Below are 14,320 nucleotides of genomic sequence, written 5' to 3'. Positions count from 1 at the left end.
CTCGATCCTGATTATTTGTGAATCTATGCAAAACATGACTCGGAGGAATTAGTGTCCCGTACCTAAAATTTTTAAATAGTAAGCATATAGAGAACACCAGTGTCGTGCGCATCGCCCCCGAGCGCGGAATAAAGACGCGCTGTATTTGTCTGTATGATGTGTGAATGTGAGGACCATATATGGTGTACGCTGCACGCCGCACAACTGTTAGAACTAGCGATGGATGAGCAGGCTCATGCCAGATGGTCGCTAGCAGAAGGGCAGAGATGCTGCTTGCAGGAAAGCGTGGACCTCGAAGGCGCACATGGCCTCCCGCAGCCATCCCTAGTGGAGCCGGCCTCTCTTCGAAGCCAGGGAAGTCTCCCTTAACGCCGCAGTTTTCCATGAAATTCACGGGCGCCCGCTACTGTCTGCAGGAGCGCTGACGATGAAAGAACCGCTGAAAAGGGAGGTCGCCAAGTGGAATAGAGGACTCTGAGGGAAAGAAGTAGACGCAGAGAGACAATGTGAGGAACAGTGAATGTTGTGTGGAGCAGATAAACCGCGCCCTGATGAACTTGTGTCACCGCCGACGTAAATAGATGTGAATAAACCGCCCGTTCCGTAATAAATACGGCCCGGCTTAATCTGGAAAGGAACTATATAAGGGAAGAAAAAGAATGAATTGTTTTATTGTTGCAGTCCACAGCACATCCTGACTGGAAGAGCACCGGCCATTGGACTTGGTGGAAAGTTGTCAAACTATCCAGGTCTGAAAGGTTACCTTCGACGTCGACCAGCGAGCGAAGACATCTATAGGAGTGTTACCTGCGCAGTCGCTGTTTCATAGGTCTTTATTCCGCGGCGCATTATGCCAACATTAGGGCATAGCTGGCTTCTCCATAGCGGCAGACCTAGGGGTAGAGGTGCAGGACATTGTTACATACACCTGATGGCGAACATGGAGGCATGAGTCGTCAGCCTAAGCTCCCGGTTGGCCTTAGCTCTAAAGACACCACTGCTAAAATTGAAATTAAAAAAAATGAAGAAGCAGAATTGGGTACGTAAAAATTGATACATGAAAGAAGGGTCAAGGAAGCATCGGCCAGAGCGGAACAAGCTATGCGCTCGGCGAAAGGGGCGGGCGTCGCGGAACTTTTCGAGGACGGCCAGAAAGCGGGAAATATCAACAGGCTCGAAAACGAGTGGTGGCTCTAATGCAGAATACAAAAAGAGGAGTCACCATCTTCGCTTCTTCGGAGCAATAATTTTTTTTTTTATCGGACTGAGTGTGCGTCTTTTACTGCATGGTATGCATGAAAATGCTTGGATACTTTAACGGAAATACTCCTCAAGGCGTGAAAAGTAACAAAATATAAAGTGGGCCAGGCTCAACCATAAATAATAGTGGCCTATGGTATTTTAGCGCACGGGTTAAAAACAATGGCCCGCTGTGGCCGAATCAATGAAAGAGGACTGAGTAATGGAACGTTGAAAAAATGAATTTAGCTCTTACAAAGCACGCTTAGAGCAGTGTAAAATTATCGTGTCGTGGTGAAATTTTTCTTTTCGCACAAAATTTTTTTTTGTAATCGTTTTAGTCTTCGTTCATGTGCAGCGAATAAAAGCATGGCCATTTTTCTAATATTTCCTATTATCCCATCCAATTACCTGAGCCACGCCAATCGCATTACTTTAATAGGTTTTCGCGCTGAGAAAAAATTTTTAGGCAAAAAAAAACGAAATGGCTAGAACGATTAAGTAGCATGCCTGCGTTCATAAGTGCAGAAAATGTGGAGATCAGTATTTCACATTACTGAAATATATTAGGAAATTGATTAGGGCAACGTTCGCAACAGCTCCCCGTTTGAACGAGTGTGAAAGAGCTGCCATTTGGGTAAAACGACTTCTGCAGTTGATGTTCTTGCTTTCGAAGAAATAAAGAAGAAATAAATCGATTAGCGCTTTGTCCTCCTGCAAAACGGGAAGCGAGTGGAATAGAGTCGCAAGGTGAGATCCCTGACGAACATTTCTGGCACTTCGCCAAGCGAGAAAAGCAGAATTCGTAGCGGGTATTTTTGTCGCATTTTGCACTTTTCCCATCAACGAAGGGAAAATGAACTCTTCACCGAATGAAATTACGTCCGTGGTAGGTTCCGCGAAACTTGAGAAAGCACACGGTTGAAGCATTTTGTACTACAGTTCTTGTTTTGTTTTTACTCCACATGACATTTCGTGGCCCTCCTGTCTCGACGCTTAAAGAGTACATGCGCGCGCTTAGAGAGGAAAGTTGATATGACCGCATTCGTAGAACAATGTGACCATTGAACATAAAGCTACTAGACCGAAGGTTCCAGTTCATATGTATGGGCTCATGTTAAAAGGTGCAGCGTGTTCGGTAGTGTAATGAGCAGGATTGCCTGTGCTGGAGAAAAACGCGATGACAGCTATGCCTTCAATGTACCTCATGTAGTTAGGAGCAGTGGGCCATGCCACAAAGTAAAAGTAGTTCGCGCAAGAAGTCAGCGTGAGAACAGTGTTCTCATTTCAAAGGTTTTCCTAACAATCATATTACATGGCGCTCCGAGTGAGTCGATTTTCCTGGCACTTTCTCACGAGCGTTTTCGTTTCACCTATCCTCACGACTGGGCTTCTCCGGCTTGGGGAAGAATGTAGTTCCTACTCACACTATTACGTAACGAGAAAGTGCATGAAAGATTGTGTTCCAGTATCAGGCAAAGATTTCTTTTCCACCCGCTATAATTAGCTTGCCGTATTCCTCCTCTGGAAACGCTGCGTCTCCGTAAGGGGAGACAAAACTTCAGACTCTCTTCGTATTACTGAAATAATGCTACGTAACCGCATGCCGAAAAACTAGACGTGATAACCGATTGAGATTATGTGAATTCATGGCGGTGGGCCAAGCGCGAGCGCTCCGTGCCGCGCCAATGCCCACTTTGTCGTCTTCTAGTCGTGACACTACCCAGGGCTGCTGAGCGATCGTCCCGATCGCGTGAACTAGAAAAACGGCCGTGAAGATGAAACGCAGGACGTGCCGATGGGCATGACAGGAGAGATGAACTCAGAAGAGAAGAAGATGCAGGGATTGCCTTCAGGATGAAAGAGATGAGCACATGATGATCGGATGAGCGCTGGCCCAGGAAGTTTCCGGGCCGTAGCTAGGTCACCTTCAGCCGACGGCCAAGGGTCATGAACACACCGAGCGGCATGGGCAGTCCGAGCAGTAAGGACAAGGTGGGCTTAAACTAACCGGGTTTATTCGACTTTACATCGCAGCCACCGGAACACACGTCTTCTGCGTATCGGCGTCGGCTATCGAGTCCCCTGCGCGTTTCGGATGCTCGCGCATGTGGCGCCATCTGTCAGTTCTGCCGCTCACCACAGGCAAGGAACTGTGTGGTCACGTGTATCAGGTCGGTTGGGTCGTTTAGGGTCTGGTCAGTAGGATCAGTTCGTCGTGTCTTGTGGTCGGGGAGGGGGACGGGGCTGGGGAGAACGTCGAAGTAGGTTTTGGTTAGGCGGTCTGGGCCGCATCGGGGCGGTGCGGACGAGGAACACAAGGATGACGACCACAGCAGACACAACACAGCGAAGTTCCAGGACCAGTATGGCGATGATTATCCGGCACCTCACACTAAACGGTACGTGACGGCAAGCCGAAGAACTAGACGTGATGAGAGATGGCGATGATGTGTTTTAATGGCGGTGGGCGAAGCGCGTGAGCTCTGTGCTGCGCCACTGCCCACTTTGTCGCCTTCTAGTTCTTGGCAATATCAAGAGAATGAAGACTGCTGGCTTACTAAATATGCATTGGCATCTGTTTTTCTTTTTTTAATATACTGACCAAAGATCCTTCTGACAAAGACATGGCATATAAGGTTGTAGTCGAAATGGCTCAGTGTATTGAAAAGCAAAAGAAAATATTCGAATATCGAGCGCTTTTCTCAAATCGATAGGCAATGCTTGCTTCACCAATTGCTAATAATCTTCCTAATAAAACGCCAAAGTTACGTGCTGTATGTTGCACTTTTATTTGGCCCTCAGAGGTAAAGTATTGAAGCTCTAATGATCAGACGCTATCGGCGCTTGAAGTAAAGTCGTGGAATGTTTTTTTTTTTTTTTACAAGAGAAAGCACTAAACAATCTTAAGCTGCACTATACTCCAGAACAGGAGAGTAATTTGCAGATCCATCACGAAGAAAACAACTATTAAGAAATTGCTTCTGCGCTTACAACCCTCAGCCAAGAACCATCTTTCCTTTGCCATGAAGACTTTATGCATTCATTAATTCGGCGGTGATAAGTAAGCATACATTTGAAAATTCACATACGCCGCCGTCGCTTAAAGAAACGTACAGTGATTGCTCACTAAAGAAAAGGCTAAAGAAACTTAAGCTTCAGTATACAGAACAACCGGAGTGTTCCTTCTCTATTTTTTATACTTGAATACTGCTAGCAAGTTCTCATGGCTTCTTACCCATTTTTGTGCATTGAGTTTCTACTGAAGAAAAAAGGAACACGCAAGAAACACTCCAGAACTGTTCAAAAATAAGACGAACGGGATAGGTAAATAAAGTGCTGAATACATTGGTGCAGAGTACGCGATGAGGGGAAACCACCTTCCCTTGCAGCTGCGTGTGCATAAAGAGTGGAGACCATTTATTCGAAACATCGGCGCGCTTATCAAAGCAGCTACGTTTTTAGAAAATCAGCACTGTCTTATGGTCTATCCAAGAGGTGGTCAACCGACCAAGGCGCCTCACAAAAGACGCGCGGCACGTTAGAACAGAATATCTTGTACCTTTCTCCTGGAGATGGCGGCCGATCTCATGTCGACATAGGTAGCCGTATCAGCGCAACATCACACAAAAGTAAATCATCGACAGTGCTAACGGGAGACAGCTCGCTGAAGAGCAGACATTGAGAGAGAAAACCGCGAGTATGTTGTGCAGAGTTTCTGTTGCTACCTTTTACTCGACCGGTCTTAATTAGGAGCCACAGCTAAAAATCGGTCCACCTCTGCACCCGGGTCCGCAGAATTGCTGTGAACAACCAAAGCTTTCAACGCTGCAAGGCGCGCCAGGTGCGCGAAAAAGTGTGAGCTGGAGCCCCTGAATATGATTGCAACAGCCCCGTTATATACGACTGCAGCCTACATTGTCTTTGTTGTGCACGATACAAATTTGCTCATAATGGCGCTGGCGGTGCTACCCTGTGCATAATATTGCTGGTCTCGAACTGCATGGTACTGAATCACGTAGTTCTGGCAAGAACCTGGAATTTGCTCTACAAATGATCTGGATAATAGATATTTGGTGCACGAAAGATATTGTCTGCCTATGACCGCATACGCAAGTAGACAAGGAGATGCTGACGGCTTGTAGTATACGTAAATATGTATAGCAGAACTTCCGGCAGCCAGGTCTGCATTATTACGTGTATAATTTTACTTTCGGCAGCCACACGTTGGGTTCAATGCGGGCCACAGGGGATCGCTGCGACATTGTGAAGACTTCTGAGCTGTCTCTAACGGTCATCTAATACAGAAAGCACGGATGTTCTGGTTACTTCACTCCATACAAGTACAGCAGGCATCAAATCCAGGAAGTGTGCGTTTAAGAGCTAAAGCCTATAGCCACCAAGCGATCACAGATTGTAAACAGTCTTTCCAGAAATGCAACCACACTGTGTAACATTCTACGGGCACAGGAACAGTGTAGGGGTTAAGAAAGGGAGAAAAATACCGCTGGCATAGTTCCCCAGGTTTTAGCGGCTTATCTCACTTGAGGAATGAAGATTAACGTCACCCAGAAAAGAAATAAGAAAACGGCCCTCTTTTTCTGCTACAGATGAAAGTGGATACAGCGATGAATAAATTTTCTTAGTTCTATCTCTTCATTCTCCTGCAATTAACGGTTGTTTTGAAACTCGCTCTCTCTGTGAGTTCAGGTTTGTGCAGTGGAAATAGCATTTGTGGCTGCATGTATGTCCTTAGAGTGGCCGACTATTTTCTTTCATTGGCTTTTGCTTTTCGCTCAGTCCCCCGTAAGCACTTATGTCTGAACTTGCTGCAAGATGTCGACTAAACAATTGGTTTAAACGACCCAAAAGGAAGCTCGCACATTATCGTAAGTATTTCGAAATACTAAACAATAGAAGCTAAATATTCTCGAAGACAGAAACACAAATACACAAGTACAAGAATCACCCAAACACTTCCAAAGCTACAAATATTAAGAGCAAGGACACTTCACAAACAAAATAATGTTGAATATGAATTACGTTAATATGGAGGAAAATATACAAAGTGTTCTGATAGTAGAACTCTTGCTAACATGCATTAATAAGCAAGTAATAAATGTTGTTCCCGCCGCCAGGGTGCGGTTGTTATATGAGTGTGCACAGTTGTTATCGATTATGATGTTTCTCATTCGACAACGATTGTTCAGACCACGCCATTGTAACACGAGTTTTTCAGACACACGTCAGGAGTCCCAGAGACCATCTCAATAGTATATAAACATTTTTAGAACACAGTCTGACCGCTCAGCTGTTATTTTATTGAATAGGGCTTTTAACTCATAAAATAATAACATAATAATATGCCTTCAATTATTGGTGTGCTCCGCGAACGCCTAGTTTGCATTTCTCCCTTTCTGCACAATACAAATTAAGTCTGTTTGAGCATGATTATCTGTAATACGATTTGACATCTTAATTCATTTTCGCTTCCCCTCGTTTGCATTTTGTCACCTATCATGTTCATACCCAACCACTTTGGGCAAACGCATTTTTGAGTGGGAAACCTTTTGTGAATGTAATTTTATCCATATTATGTAAGATTCTAGTATAACAATCAATATATCCGGAGGTCAGCTGAACGTTTTTGCTGTCTCCAAAAGCGTTCCCTGTTGGTGTTCTATGGCAGTCTTAACTGTTCAACGCGACAGATGGAAACAATTTAAAAGAAATATTATTTGACATATCAGAAGACTAGACCTTTACCTTGAACATTTCCATAACAGCGTCTTACAATTGTCGTATTCTTGAATTTTTTTCTGAGAATATTGGACATGTGTGCTGCTTACTACCGTCTAAAATGTTACGCGCTTTTTCCTGCATCGTATTGCTTGCAGTATTTATTTTAATATAAAATATTCACTGAAAAACAATAACTCAATACCGACGCGAGTGATGATTTAAGGCCGTAGGTTTATAATTAAGAACAGCATTAGTTTTTCATGCACAAGACTCTCAACCATTCAGACGCATGTTCAATGACTTTAGCTCAAGGGTGTTTTTATATCTTGCCACCTTAACTGTCATGAAATATTGCGCATTGATATGGCATCAGTCATTACATTTAAACACGTACCATTTTCTCCATTCACTAGTGGGCATGAAGGCCAATGGTGAGAAATTAGTTTTGTTAGGCTGATTGCGAAAGTAAGTCGCATTTTTTTAAAAAAAGAGATAGTGGAGCTGAAAACAATAAATCACCTTTTTAATGCCACTTTACATTAACCACACGTCATTTATGAATCTTAATAAGGCCAATCAAGAGCACGGCCACGTACTGTTTGGATGATTAAGTCATTCTTAATGAACACGAGAGATTCCGCTGCCGCACTCAGGCGTCGCGAGAAAATGGTAGTATTTTTATTGTGATGAAATGCGCGAGTGAATTATTTAAAACACCGGCACTCTGAAAAAACGGAAGGGGCGCGATGGCTAATTTATTCTTGCGTACGGCTGACATGCAGTGTGTTCGGGCATGGGCAGCTTTTTCAAGCCTAATGAATATTTCAACTGTTTGTTAAAAAATACCAGCCTACATTATCATTCAATACCACCAACCAGGTGACAAAAAGCAAATACCATCAATATTATTTTTTGTAGGAAGGCCAGCCGAAGTATTTATTACGTTTCGAGTTCCGTTTGGTCCTTTCTGATCATTAACGGAAGACCTTTATGTCACTGTTCACTTGGTTTTCTTCGGATTCAACTTCTTAGTCCGCTAATTCATCTTCGGCATATACATTAAATCAGAAATTGCCTTTACCTTGTTATTTATCCCCGACACACTAGGGCTTCCTTGATGATTGACTTTTTTCTGTTTGACTGTATATGCTCTGTGTGCGCATGCAGTTGTGAGATCACAGCGCAAGAAATCTCGATTATCTCTACCCTACCTTTTGCACGAATATTGCATAAATATGCATTGAGTACAAATAGTAAACTCTAAAAGTGATCATCACATATCCTATTTCGGTCTTCTTCACAAGAAGTTTATTTCTGCTCGTTATAGATCTGCATTTTCCGAGGCACGCCTTCCTAGCATGAGCCCTACGATAGAAAATACTCATTAGTAACACATAATTTACGATGCTAAAAATGCGCCAAGAGATCATGTACATTTTGCTATTTAATATACGTGCCTGTCGGTTCTTAAGAGTCCTTACTAGTTGACAAAAATTTTAACTATTGCGAGCTTGCTTACGACGCCACAGGATGCAGACGCCTACAGGACCAGAAAATATACGCAGGAAGGAAAGAAAGAATGCAGAAGCTGCAGTGTTGCCGCAGGGCCTTGCTATGTTAGCTTAGCGACGCAATAACGACTATGCAGTTTACTTCATGGCCTGGTGGTGAGAAAATGCTCTCTCTTAACGACCACAACAGCTGCGCATTTTGCCCCGAGGCTCTTAAGAACACTAGCGGAGAAAAAAAAAAGCCGCATTCTGAGTATTTCGTGCTACACGCACAGTATTGAAGCAGCTGATGCGTCAAGAACATAAAAGGTCCTGGAACTGGCGAGACTTGTTATCGGCGCGAACGGTCGTAAAGCCGCACGTACCTAATTGCTGTATATCTGCCCAAGGAAGCCGTAGGCTTAATGAGGAGCGCGTAGCTGCACGAAGGCTGCCGGTGGTGACTCACAATTGAGCCAATGTGCGAAATGACGAAACGCTGCACAAGTCCACGTAAACCATTGCCTCCACATAGATAGAGAAAGAAAAAGAGGAATGGTTGCTATGGCCGCTATCTACTTTACTTTAAGAGAATCGCTTACGAAGAAGCCTAGGAAGTATGACAGAGAAGATAAAAAGAAAACATGTCAAGAAAAGAACTGCGGGTAGTGAAATTTAAAAACAGAACTGTTGTTTTGTTCGCGCAAATGTAGTTTATGGCTTTTCAAGGGAGCAGTTTCATTTAGTTATTCAACTAAAAAGGAGATTTTTCCATGTTAACGCGATGAGAATTGGAAAGATGACTTACTACGCTTCCAATTTTCAGCCAAACTTATAAAATTGCCTTAGATTTAATGTTCTCATGGGCTTTTTAAGCCCAGATAGGGCAGCAATGGCAAGAAAATACGTAACGCTGCTTGAAGCGAAGCGCAGGTGTCGTGGTAGAACTGGTAGCTCTTCCGGAAAGGGGCATACGGTTTATTCTTTTCGGACACTGGTTATTACTCAAATGGATGAAATAAATTTTTACATGAAAAAGAAAGGTATACATGAAAAGGAAATTCAGCCAGAAAGCTATGGTGGAGCCGCTGTGCTTACGCAGTATAATCACCAAGAATGTTCGTGAACGCGACACTGGACTTAAAATATCGAACTGTAGTTATTAAGGTAATAAAGTTTATTTTTAAGACGATTTATCACTAGCACTCAAGCGAAGTAGTTTTGTGTGAACTGGGTGGGAGATTGCTCAGACTGACGAGTATGAATAACTATTAAATTTATTTGTCTTCAAGTCATTGCAGCTCCTATCAGAAAGATCATGGCAGAGAACCCCAGGGTAAATAAATGAATGCGTTGTTCACGATGCGTTGTTCAAAAGTTTGTTCACGCTGGTGAAAAGACAGATTGTCCAAAAAAGGCAATGACTAGTGAGAAAAACCCGAGCCAAGCGCAGACTGACAGGTTGTGTTTATTCGAAGAAGTAAGTTTGAACAGCAAGCAAATTTTCTGCCAAGCAGAGTGAGACAACACAAAATCCAAGTAAACGAATAGTTTGGAATTTCTTTTTTATTAAAACAAGCCTACAACTTACAGTGCTTACTGTGCTCTAGTCAATCAGATTTAAGCAATCGGTCCTCCTCAGTATGAAATAATTTTCATTAAACTCTATATACTTCGCTTCCCCTCCACGCTCACTTACACTTACTACCAAGCCTCTAAGAATATCTCTCCTAAAAATCAGTTTTCCATGTGGCGACATTTTTGCTTCACCGCGTAGGCCGGCCTTCAGAGCGCAAGGTTGCGTGCCAAAATGTTTGAAACACAGGGTTATCATGCTTAGAAGCAACGAAAGATGCAATTAAGGCGCCGAATTTCGACCATGTGTATCAAGGGTAGAGCGCCAGGTAAAACAAAAAAGCAGCGCAAATTGACAGCGTACTTTCAGAACGAAAGCTTTCTGCCTCTTCCAGAAAATATAAGAACGAAAAAAGTGAGGAACACTTCATGCAGCAAAGGATCAAAAAGGTTCTGTGCACTTGACGAAATTGCCTTCCAGTGGTACCCGTGCTGAAAGTTTACCAGTTCTGTTTTTTCTACGGGAAATGGCACGTGGACGGTAAAGTCAGAGCGCGTGGGTTCAATTTCGCTTCATAGCAGCGTTGTTTCGGCAAACACCGCTCACGATTGCAACCCAATAGTTCCTTTTGATCTCGCCAAAAGAGTGGAAGAAAGGGCTGTCTAGTGTCTACCGCGAGAACTAGAGAATGCTCGAAAACTTTCGCCTGGCTTAGACTCTTGTGAACCTGATAAGCTTTAGTACTCCCTCATCGTGTGGACCAGAAATGCAGTCCTACCAGCAAGAATGAAAAACATGGGCGCCTCAAAGCGTAATAAAAAAAAATAAACCGCTGGTTTACCGTGAAATCTGTTATTGCAATAAAGCTGTTAAGGTTCGGCGATTCAAAATAAAAAAAAATAATGTTAACTGTAAGAGAGTCCATTTGCCTGAATAGAAACTGTTATTAATGCAATAAACTTTTGTGAGCAGTTCACAACGCACTTTAATATTCTAGACAGGACGTCCCACATGCGATGGATGAACCGATATTTATTGTTTCTTGCGATACCTGTACAAATGCATGTTTATAGGTAACGAACTCTGCGTGAACTTCAGACAGTAAACTCCAGATAAAGAATGAGGCAATGATCTTTAATAGGATGCTAACTTATTTCAAAATGAATGTTTGGATCTCGTGCATCCTGGGCACTCTATTTTTTTAATCTTCCGATTGTACGTTTGTGCGACGTCGCTGATGAATTTATGTTAGACTTAGGCACGTCTGCTACTGATGTATTTGTACATAAAAATAAAAAGTCGAATGAACAGAATATATATTTTTAAATGCTTCTAAGCCTACAGTTTTGCATGCAGAGATGAACACTTTATGTAACTGCCTTAATGATGTGCCTCGATGCCGCAAAATGAGACCTCACTAGAAGAAGCTTGCATTATACACGATATACCTATTTGAAGTGGTACGCCCGCCACAAATCAGTGCCACAATAGACTAAGACCAGGGTCTTACCAATACGTTACTGATAAATTTAGATATACGACGTGCCGAGTTAAGCCAGTATAGTACATAGTACACAAGGGTATGAGAGTTCGCATCATTTTAGGTGCCAAAATGGGCAGCAGCAGTTGGCCCTTTTAAAATTTTTTGGAAGTGCACACCTTCTAGGTGGAGAAATACAGCCAAAACTCAGAGACACCCGAAAACGTGCAGCAGTTTTATCTCTAAATTGATCTACTTGTCTGCTAAACAAGCTTTTAGTACAACTCATGCATAGGTTATAAGCGACGGGGCGTAGTTTTAAGTCACAAAAGGAACTAAAGCCACCAGGGTGGAAAAGCATGTTCATTATGCGCTATGTGTTTGCGATTTAAAGCTTAAGCTTTCTTACCAATTTCTGAAAGCCTTAATTCGTTTCAGTGGTGATTATGAAAACTTTCTCTCAGTATTCATTAGCATATTGAACAGCTTCATCGATTTCATTCAGTAATAAACTCACTGTGTTGCTCGTGGCACGGATAGTCTCCGACAATATAAGATGTGTTCGTAAAATTTCAATGCAAAAAACATACACCAAAACCCCAAAGAGATTGATCCATAAAGTATTTATTTAACAACCCAAGGTATAAAATTAACTGTGCGATTTTATTTTTTGGGATTTCGGTTCTGTCGACTTTCCTACAGTCCCAGATTCTGCCTACTGTAAACCTATCTTGAAAAGTGTTGCGTCATACGGCTGTTAAAGCAAGCAGTATTCCTTACAGCACCACACTTGACACTCAGCTATTCAAGTACCTGAAGCATGTATAAGCAAGAAATTTCTGTTCGCGCAAGCACACTGAAGCAGGTAACATCAAAACATTCCTGAGCAAATTACATACAAAGAGGATAAAAGATCACTCTCTAAGCTGTGCAAAACCGTTCAGATGTGGAATTTCTACACCGTATACGCGAATTCCAAATGAAAACTATATTCGCTCCGAACAACATTATTATGGCTCAAAAAACAAACGCCTCATATTAGCAATCGATATTTCCCGTTATAATGAAAACATATTATGTAAAACAACTAAAGGATGCCCTTTCATTTTGAAATGCTTTTCTCTTCCTGCTCTTCAGCGATGGTCGGAAAAATATCTTCTCGCGTTCTCAATGTGCCAACCCGTCTCATCTTTTTTTTGGTGAGGGGGGGGGGGGGAAGGAAGATGAAGAGCCCTGCTTATTGATATCTTTAATATCTAAAATGTACTAAAGAATTTTGCTGAATATCAAAAGATCAGGGTTTAGTCTGCTGGAAAAAAAACTGAAGATCGCAGCTTATTAAAGAAAACAGTATATGAAAAAACAACTGACAACTCTTAATACCTACATAGTGGAAGTACCAAAACTACTCATAAAGTTGTCTCCCATTTCACAGATATTTCTTCTCATGCTTCTGGATGCACAAAGGAACATCGCGACTTGTTTTTTTCAGGGCGATTTACACGCGCGCATAAAGACCTTTATTTCACAAAGCTGAAAAAAAAACATCAACTCCGGCTCGTTTTTCTTTTCAAATTGTGAGTAGAACATCAATATAGGGAATTACAGACACATTCTTTCCTCGGCCGTCTTGTTTGACAGTGAGTCCAACTTTCAACTTTTTCAGCATGCCCTCCGCCACTGAAGCTACCATGTGAAGAGGGTATACTGCGGCAAGAAGCCTCTAAACCTGGCATGAACTAATATGCATGGTCATATGCCCACATGAATTTTCCATGGCATTGCTGAACCTGGAAGCGGCAATGCCTCGTTTTACTAGCTTAGAGTGCGAAAAGCTCCATAGAAGTAAAGGCTTCCTGCTTCTTGGTTCAAAGGACCGACATACATGAATGTCATTAATAAACGGGGTCAGGTCTAGGAACCTACTGGAGCGATTAAAAGGCACTTAATGAGTTAATTCTAGTGGCGCAAGAACGTGTGAAAAAACAGGACAAAGTTTAGAAACTTCTGTGAGAAAACTTGCCGGTTCACATTCAAGTATAGTGAGATAATCATCCACAAAGCGGGGCACTCTTGCAACATTTGATTTCTTAGGTCAAACATTGATTACCCTGTAATGCATAGCTAAATATAAATCGCTGAGCGATGGAGAAATACAGTCTGCTATGTGTACCTCTTTCTTCTGAATAAAAACAGGTCCATTCAATTCTGAGTAGTAGACTCCAGGTACGGTTGTGTCAATTCTAATAATTTTCCTACAGAAATGCCTGAGGCATTCTGAAACGAAAAAGCACCTTAAACGTCTATGACTTCACTAATGCACTTTAACAGTTTGTAATGAGGGATGGAGTAATACAGGCCTTTGATGTCAAATGAAAAAGCGCGCACCTGCATGCTGTGAATAGTTTTCAGAAAGTCAATTACATCGTCCGATTTCCTGACCTGATAAGGATCGTCAACGGTAAGGAGAGTTAGGCTGTTTTCTAAAAACTTACCAGGCACTTTTGCCACGCGCCATTGTCTGAAATAAACACCAGCAAATCCAGGTCTACTTTATGCATTTCTGCTGTAAAAAACATGCCCAGGCTCAATTTATGGCACTTGTCTGTTGAGGAGAACAACGGTTCAAAATTGTGTCTCTTGCAGCTTTTGGCTTTTACGAGGCAGCTGCTTGCTTTCTCTTTAAATACCATGCCCGGCTTCTCCTTAAAGCTATCTATTTAAAGCGCTGCAAAGCCCGCCTCTTTGTAGGCGATTTGCGAAATCCGGCCTGAAATTAACAGTCTTAACAAA

At 42.5% G+C, this 14,320-nt stretch overlaps 1 long non-coding RNA gene across 1 annotated transcript in view; it reads right to left on the bottom strand.

Moving 5' to 3' along the window:
• LOC144095022 (uncharacterized) overlaps window positions 1-14,085 on the bottom strand; it is a 46,884-nt gene extending 32,799 nt beyond the window's left edge. The window contains exon 1 of the long non-coding RNA XR_013306668.1: window positions 14,023-14,085. This is a non-coding gene — a long non-coding RNA (uncharacterized LOC144095022). The remainder of the gene's footprint in view (window positions 1-14,022) is intronic.
• Window positions 14,086-14,320: the final 235 nt, after the last annotated feature.

Source organism: Amblyomma americanum, chromosome 6 (assembly GCF_052857255.1).
Source record: "Amblyomma americanum isolate KBUSLIRL-KWMA chromosome 6, ASM5285725v1, whole genome shotgun sequence".
Lineage (NCBI taxonomy): Eukaryota > Metazoa > Arthropoda > Arachnida > Ixodida > Ixodidae > Amblyomma > Amblyomma americanum.
The sequence above is the reverse complement of the archived record's forward strand: the minus strand, read 5'-3'. Positions and strand labels throughout refer to the sequence as shown.